This window comes from Anomaloglossus baeobatrachus, unplaced genomic scaffold (assembly GCF_048569485.1).
Source record: "Anomaloglossus baeobatrachus isolate aAnoBae1 unplaced genomic scaffold, aAnoBae1.hap1 Scaffold_63, whole genome shotgun sequence".
In the NCBI taxonomy this organism is placed as follows: Eukaryota; Metazoa; Chordata; class Amphibia; order Anura; family Aromobatidae; genus Anomaloglossus; species Anomaloglossus baeobatrachus.
This window is the reverse complement of record NW_027444997.1, coordinates 362,146-371,269: the sequence shown is the minus strand read 5'-3', so window position 1 is coordinate 371,269 and position 9,124 is coordinate 362,146. Positions and strand designations below refer to the sequence as shown.

Below are 9,124 nucleotides of genomic sequence, written 5' to 3'. Positions count from 1 at the left end.
GTGCGGTTTTAAAAACCAAGCACGGACGCAATAATAACCTAACACAGGTTTTAGGAGCAAAAATTAAGAACTCTGACACTATCAGCCACTGCTGACTGACGTGTATTATACACTACACTTGTGCGTTATATAATAGTTTGGTAAAAACGCACACCAGTGCACCTGTACGCTGCCACCAACAGGCACACACGTGCGGTTTTAAAAACCAAGCACGGACGCAATAATAACCTAACAGGTTTTTTTGGGGAGCGACAATTACAGTACAGACAAGTCAGACACTATCTGGACTGTTTTACACTGTGTACACCAGCCCCAGATATGAAGGCTGGTATACGGTCACCACTACCCTGCCTGCCTGCCTGCCTGTATACTGCTACAATAGTCCTGACAAGGACTCTTTTGGTCACTAGCCTGTATTCAGACCTGGCTATACCCTGCCTGTATATAGCAACAATAGTCCTGAGAAGGACTCTGCTACTGTACGCCGACCTGGCTATACCCTTTCTGCCTGTATACAACTAGAATAGTCCTGAGAAGGACTTTTGGTCACACTGTTTGCAGCCCTGCAACTGAAAAAGCTATAAAGGGCCGCAAAGCTTTCCCTGAATCAGCGACACTCTCCCTACACTCACTGTCAGAATAGCTGTGAGCAGAGCACAGCGCGCCGGCCTATATAAAGGCTCGGTGACGCTGTGCAGGCCGGCCAATCACTGCAATTCCACAACTAACAGGGCTGTGGCATTGCAGTGGTCTGCCAGCCAATCCCTGCATGAGGGCTGGCTCTCAAAAGAGCGCCAACATGCAGAAATGAAGACCACGAGTAAAGCACGAGTATCGCGAGATTACTCGGTCCCCGCCGAGCAGCCCGAGTACAGTGATACTCGTGCGAGTACCGAGTAGTGACAAGCATGCTCGCTCATCACTAATCATCACTTCTAATTTTGACAATACGACTGTCATGTTGGAGGTAGTGCAACAAAAAGGCACTCATGTGTCTTGCGCAGCCATGCGGACCAAGTCCACGCTGTGTTTGTGGCATAGAGGTGCTACCCGTTCTTTCTTCCTCTGACATCTCCCCCCAACCTCTTTCAACTGAAATTTGACCAAGGTCTCCCTCATCCGCTGAGTCTTCCATGTCCATGGACAGTTCGTCCTCCATTTCTTCATGTTCTCCTGCACCTTGCTCAACATTTCGCCTGCTACTATGCGCCCTTGTCGATCCCTGTTCCCCATGGTACCATGCCTGCTGCGTTGGTGATGATGAACGTCTGGACCTTGGTGATGTTGTTGTCCCTTGCGCATATGAATCCTCCTGTAGTTCCTCCCCTTCATGTTGTCCCACCCCCTGACTCCGAATAGTGTTTAGCGTGTGCTCCAGCATGTAAATGACTGGAATCGTCATGCTGATAATGGCATTGTCAGAGCTAAACATATTCGTCGCCATGTCGAAACTGTGCAGAAGGGTGCATAGGTCCTTGATCTGAGACCACTCCATCAGGGTGATCTGCCCCACCTCTGCATCTCGTTGGCCCAGGCTATACGTCATGACGTATTGCACCAGGGCTCTGCGGTGCTGCCACAGTCGCTGTAACATGTGGAGAGTTGAATTCCAGCGTGTCGCCACATCGCATTTCAGGCGATGAACCGGCAGGCCGAAAGACTTCTGGAGCGATGCAAGTCGCTCTGCTGCGGCGCTTGAACGGCGGAAGTGAGCTGACAGTTTTCGTGCCCTGTTCAGAAGGCCATCTAGGCCGGGATAGTGTGTTAAAAATTGCTGGACGACAAGGTTCAACACGTGAGCCATACAAGGTACGTGTGTCACAATGCCCAGGCGAAGTGCCGCACCCAGGTTTGCAGCATTGTCGCACACGGCCTTACCAGGCTGCAGGTTGAGTGGAGACAACCATTTATTAAACTCGGACCGCAGAGCTGACCACAACTCCTCAGCTGTGTGACTCTTATTCCCAAGACATGTCAAGCTAAAGACCGCCTGATGCCGTTACGCTCTGCTGCCAGCATAGTAATGAGGCGTGCGTGATTCCTTCTGCGCAGTGAGAACGCTGGTGGCCTGACCAGGCAGGCTTGGGGCGGAGGTGGAGGACCCAGATGAGGTGGAGGATGCAGAAGCTGTGGCGGAACTTGGACAGACAGAGGATTGACACACAAGTCGTGGGGACGGCAAGACTTGTGCAGCAGACCCTTCACCATCTATCACCATAGTTACCCAGTGCCCAGTCAGCGACATGTAACGTCCCTGTCCATGCTTACTGGTCCAAGTATCGGTGGTGAAATGCACCCGTTCACACACAGAGTTTCTCAAGGAAGCGGTGATGTTGTGTGCGACATGCTGGTGTAGCACGGGCACACCTTTCTTAGAGAAGTAGTGGCGACTAGGCATCTGGTACTGGGGCACAGCGACAGACATAAGGTCTCTAAAATCCTGTGTGTCCACTAGGCGGAAAGGCAGCATTTCGGTAGCCAACAGCTTACAGAGGGATAGAGTCAACCTCTTAGCTTTGTCATGGGTCGGAGGAAGTGGCCTTTTATTTGACCACATCTGAGGGACAGAGATCTGGCTGCTGTGTGTAGACGGTGTTGAGTAGGGTGTCCCTGGAAAAATGCAGGTTTGTGAGGAAAGTGCAGGCGGAGACATGATGTTGCCTTCATCCAACGTTGGTGCTATCGATGTCTGAGAGAGCTGTACACACTCACTTGTTTCCCCTTCCAAACCAACTGACGACCTTACAAGCAAACTGCCTGTTGCGGTTACAGTGGTGGAAGTTTGGCGTGGAAAAACAGGTGTGACAGCTGTCCCCACAGTCCTAGAAGATGAAGAGCGCGCGGATGCACTGGAAGGGGCGGGCGGTGGATGGTTCGCTCTTGCAGCATTGCAGCACAGTGAGCTTCCCACCGGGACCTATGATATTTATTCATGTGACGATTCATGGAAGAAGTTGTCAAACTGCTGAGGTTTTGACCTCTACTAAGAGAATCATGACAAATTTTACATATCACATGATTTGGGCGATCTTTTTCTATGTCAAAAAAGGACCAGGCTAGGCAAGGCTTAGAGGCCATGCGACCTGTTGATCCACCCCGAATAATGCTCATAGGCAGAGTGGTGGCTGAGGATGCAGTTGTAGACGTGCTACCAGTGCTCCGACTCTGTCCAGGAAGGCGCAAGGTAACTTCGTCGTCGGTTGCATCCTCCTCCACCGCCTCTGTTGACCTCCTCGAGTGCCTGACTGGGGGTTGACAGTAGGTGGGATCTAGAACTTCATCATCAATTGTTGTGTTTGCACTCCCCTCCCCCTCAGACCGAGCCTCTTCTTGCCCTGACCGAATATTTAAGTTGTCATCCCAATCGGGTATCTGCGTCTCATCTTCATCAGTATGTTCCTCATTGTCTATAACCACAGGTGTTACAGTTTGTGACAAAGGGTCAACATTATGCTCAGAAACTTGGTCCTCACGGCCTGAATCAGAGTCACAAAGGTTCTGGGCATCACTGCAGACCATTTCCTGTTCTGTACTCACTGTAGCTTGGGAGCAGACCTCTGATTCCCAGGCTATAGTGTGACTGAACAGCTCTGCAGACTCAGCCATCTCAGTTCCACCATACTGTGCAGGGCTGATGGAGACTTCAGAGCTGGGAGAAATCAAGTGTGATTGGGATGACAACTCAGAGGACTGGTGTTTTTTGGATGCGGTACTTGAAGTGGCTGAGAGGGCACTTGTTGGACCACTTGAGATCCATTCAAGCATTTTCCTTTTTTGCCCATCATCTACCTTTCTTCCTGTTGTTCGTGTCCGTAAAAAAGGGAGCACATCGGATTGTCCACGGTAAGTAGTAGACATCTTACTTTTGCTGGTAGATGGTCTATCTTCAGCAGATGATAATGGAGCTTTGCCACTTTCCCCACAGACAAAACCTTTTTTGCCTTTTCCACCACGCCTCTTCCCCTTTCCACCAGCATCTGTCATTTTGCCACTCATGTTGATTGCGACAAGATTGTGGACTGAAAATGTGGTAGTAAAAATTGAGAGGTGGTGAAGATTGCAGTGGTGGTCTAGCTTTATTAACAGCAGAATAATAAAGAATAAATATCCCTGACAATGCAACTTAGTTATAATGAGTTGGAGTGTGCAACGCAGGCAGATGCGCTCTGCAAATGTCTTGGCACTAGTGGGACTATAGCAAAGTCCAATAGCCACGTATAGGATGCCACTAGGTACACTGAGTGTTTGCTAGTATAATGGCTAAGTTAAAATTAGTTGGAGTGTGCAACGCAGGCAGATGCGCTCTGCAAATGTCTTGGCACTAGTGGGACTATAGCAAAGTCCAATAGCCACGTATAGGATGCCACTAGGTACACTGAGTGTTTGCTAGTATAATGGCTTACTTATAATTAGTTGGAGTGTGCAACGCAGGCAGATGCGCTCTGCAAATGTCTTGGCACTAGTGGGACTATAGCAAAGTCCAATAGCCACGTATAGGATGCCACTAGGTACACTGAGTGTTTGCTAGTATAATGGCTAAGTTAAAATTAGTTGGAGTGTGCAACGCAGGCAGATGCGCTCTGCAAATGTCTTGGCACTAGTGGGACTATAGCAAAGTCCAATAGCCACGTATAGGATGCCACTAGGTACACTGAGTGTTTGCTAGTATAATGGCTTACTTATAATTAGTTGGAGTGTGCAACGCAGGCAGATGCGCTCTGCAAATGTCTTGGCACTAGTGGGACTATAGCAAAGTCCAATAGCCACGTATAGGATGCCACTAGGTACACTGAGTGTTTGCTAGTATAATGGCTTACTTATAATTAGTTGGAGTGTGCAACGCAGGCAGATGCGCTCTGCAAATGTCTTGGCACTAGTGGGACTATAGCAAAGTCCAATAGCCACAGATAGGATGCCACTAGGTACACTGAGTATTTGCTAGTATAATGGCTTACTTATAATTAGTTGGAGTGTGCAACGCAGGCAGATGCGCTCTGAAAATGTCTTGGCACTAGTGGGACTATAGCAAGGTCCAATAGCCACGTATAGGATGCCACTAGGTACACTGAGTGTTTGCTAGTATAATGGCTTACTTATAATTAGTTGGAGTGTGCAACGCAGGCAGATGCGCTCTGCAAATGTCTTGGCACTAGTGGGACTATAGCAAAGTCCAATAGCCACGTATAGGATGCCACTAGGTACACTGAGTGTTTGCTAGTATAATGGCTTACTTATAATTAGTTGGAGTGTGCAACGCAGGCAGATGCGCTCTGCAAATGTCTTGGCACTAGTGGGACTATAGCAAGGTCCAATAGCCACGTATAGGATGCCACTAGGTACACTGAGTGTTTGCTAGTATAATGGCTTACTTATAATTAGTTGGAGTGTGCAACGCAGGCAGATGCGCTCTGCAAATGTCTTGGCACTAGTGGGACTATAGCAAAGTCCAATAGCCACGTATAGGATGCCACTAGGTACACTGAGTGTTTGCTAGTATAATGGCTAAGTTAAAATTAGTTGGAGTGTGCAACGCAGGCAGATGCGCTCTGCAAATGTCTTGGCACTAGTGGGACTATAGCAAAGTCCAATAGCCACGTATAGGATGCCACTAGGTACACTGAGTGTTTGCTAGTAAAATTGCTTAGTTTAAAAAAGTTGGAGTGTGCAATGCAGGCAGACGTGCTCTGCAAATGTCTTTGCACTAGTGGGACTATAGCAAGGTCCAATAGCCACGAATAGGATGCCACTAGGTACACTGAGTGTTTGCTAGTATAATGGCTTACTTATAATTAGTTGGAGTGTGCAACGCAGGCAGATGCGCTCTGCAAATGTCTTGGCACTAGTGGGACTATAGCAAGGTCCAATAGCCACGAATAGGATGCCACTAGGTACACTGAGTGTTTGCTAGTATATATGGCAAAATTATAGATGGAAAGGGAGAAGGGGAGGGGGGGAGAGAGGAGGCTGTAATTGACTACAAGGGTATGAGTTATGAGTGATCATAGGGATAGTGTTACATAAGTGGAAATACCTATGGAGGACCGGATGTGTAAGCGCATACCTTATACAAACCTATAGAGTGCTGATGGGTGAGAGTGTGATGTTAGATATAAGACATCCTATAGTGAATAGTGAGCCGTAATCAAGTGCAACAGGGATATTTCACGTGACTATGGGAACATGGAAGGTAAAGAAAGGGGAGAAAAAACTGTTAGACAAGGTAATCAGACATAATGTAACCAGTTGATCAGACATGACAAACATGACAAATAAAAAACAAGGAAGAATGGAACTCCATACATAGTGGAACCATATATAGTGTGAACACGAAAAAGAACCGGGCGTTAGAAAAAATGTGCACGGCCCAATGAATCAAGTCGGTTCTTCATATTCATGGTTTAAGCCCTTGGGTTCCAACGTGCCCAGAGTATATATCCAGAAAGATTCCCTTTCTTTGAGCTTCCTAATTCTATTGCCTCCTCTGCGTATGGCTGGGACATGTTCGATGACTTGGAATCTTAATTGGGCCACTGTGTGATTATGCGTCACAAAATGGTGTGGGACTGGTAATAGAATCTGCTTACAATGTATTGTTGACTTGTGCTTAGCACAAAAAAAGGGAATCTTTCTGGATATGTACTCTGGACACATTAAAACCCAAGGGCTTAAACCGTGAATATGAAGTACAGACTTGATTCATTGGGCCGTGCACCATGTCACCATGTGTGCAATTGCATTGTCCAATGGCTCACAATGGTTATGCGTTTTCATTGGATGGATAATCGAAGCCATGTTTTTTTCCTTTCTCTTGGGTTTGTTGTGTGAGTAGCCTATAGGATTAAGTTAGTTACCGCAGGCAGTGGATTTAGCTTCCTGTCTTTGGTCCAGTGGTAGATTGATTGTTTGGTCTATGAGCTGTTATGGGTTTTAATCCAGGTGAATGCCCATGGGCTGCCTATAACTGTGTGAAATATGTAGTTTTACTGGGCTGGGATGAGAGAATCCATCGAAGCATGGTGTAGGGATTGTGGTTCCTGTGTGCTAAGAAGAAAGGCTAGCACCAGCCAGAAAGCCCCATTACAGCCAATAATCAACCGCTAGCCGCTGGAACTCGTTGCTCTAGATCATGTCAAACTCTCACCAAGCAGGAATAGATACATTAGCCCACCATCCCACCCAAAGAGCAACTTCTGCTGCGCAGCTGGCTTTCTAGGCAGCAGCGCTATTGTGATGTCAGCGGGGGACATTGTGACAAGCCAGTGTTCCGTCACTTCATGTTGTGCACTGTTCAAACGGAAAATACATCAACAGGCAGACTACAGAAAAGCTTACTGACAAAGGATAGAGAGGGGCTTTCTCAGAGGGCTTTTTACAGTTTGTCTATTCCCAATTAGCCGTTTAAGTATGCTTAATGAAAGTACTAATTCTTTCATAGGCCGCCCATTCTTAGTATTTGACGTTCCTTATATTGCGGTATCAGGCTTCGCAGCAGGTTGCAAAACATTCATCACCCATGACTGTCCCCAATTGGGCTCAGAAGCTAAATGTCTATCATGACCTCTCTTTTTGAAAGTCCAAGAGCAAGCAAACTCTTCCTCCAGGAGAGGGAGCCAACAGATCACTAAAGACATTGCTCAAAGAAAACACCGAAAAACAATGGAAGCTTTAATTGGAGTGGAATCTGATAGACAGCACCTGATGCCAAGTCTGCATCTTCTAACACCTGCAGTCACTGCAGCAGCTGAATCCAATGTGTCCAAAAGGGATCTATTCTATTCAATTGCAAATGATCTAGATAAGACTGAGAATAAGATACTGCACGGGACATAGCAGAGTTGGTCAAGTTGAGTGGAGATGAGTTTGCTATTTGGCACAGCTTTTGCATCAATAAAGCAAGTAAAAGGTGTGAAAGATAAAAAAAAAGGGTGAAAGTGTGAAAAGTGAATTGGCCAAATTGAGGTGCATATAAAGTTTTTGCTTTCTTTCAATTCACTAATGAGGCTCATTTGAATCAGGTGAATTGAGTTCTGCTTTTGGAAACTCGGTTAAGAAGGGGTGCACCGGTCCTGGAGGTACTGCAATACCAGGTCAATGCGTGGAGTGGACAGAGCAAGATTTTTTCCATCTCCTTGTTCTAAAAATCCATTTAATATATGGTCCCTAGAGAGGGGACGTATCAGATATTAAACTGATAAGAACAGATTTAATTTTTTTTTTTTCTGTTTATCAGTAGGACTTCAAAATAACAAAGGTGATCGCCTCCCGTTGCCTGGGAACCGTCCAGGCACAAGAGGGCTATGTGTCACCAGAAGGCGCACACACTCCCTCAAGGCCGGCAGACGTGCAATCCCAGGCACCTTCCAGTACCGACCAAGGTAGCGTCCTCCGAAACTACACTTGATCTTAGCCAAAAGGCCGAGAAGCTATAACCCGAATTGGTTACGGCCTTGAGTGGCACCCTGGCCTATACCGGACACATCTTAGGGAGAGGGAGACAAACCCACGCCTACAGAAGACATTTTGTCACCCAAGCCAAACCCTTGAAAAGGCTGTTTTGCAGAGCAAAAACAAGGAGAATGGTACTTTTTGCAGCCGCCGCCCACTGCAATGAATCTGAATAACTCCTCCTTTTGGGCACAAGCACCTCCCCTCCCCCTTGCAGTCTTTCCAATTCATGATACAAAAAGACGGACGGACAGGACAGGACAGGACCATCTGCCTGACTTTCCGTCACTGCCACCCTTTGCCATCCTTGCCCGTAGAAAGCCCTTTCATCATCCCCAAACCCTAATCTTTTCCCTTCCCTTCCCAGCTGCGTCTCACTCCCTTTCATTAGGAAGTGAGCGCAGCCTTTTCTCCGTTCTGCACATGCGCGACGTTAAACACAAATGCGCAGGCGTGCGTTCCATTAGCCTCACTGCATTCCACTCCCATACAGGAAGTGGGCACAGCTATTACTACGGTCGCACATAAAAGAACCCACGGCCACCACTGCACATAGCTGACTCCACCACAGGACACCCACTTCTACACCAACGCAGGTAAGACAGGATCGGCACCTCTATGCTCCCGTTACAATCAGGCTCAGTCACCATGTGATAACGCTCTCAACTCTTTAGTTGCA

General features: G+C 47.3%; 1 pseudogene; it reads right to left on the bottom strand.

Annotated features, from left to right (window-relative positions):
* Positions 1 to 8,050: 8,050 nt before the first annotated feature.
* LOC142285891 (U2 spliceosomal RNA) lies at positions 8,051 to 8,256 on the bottom strand (annotated as a pseudogene).
* Between the last annotated feature and the right edge of the window lie 868 nt (positions 8,257 to 9,124).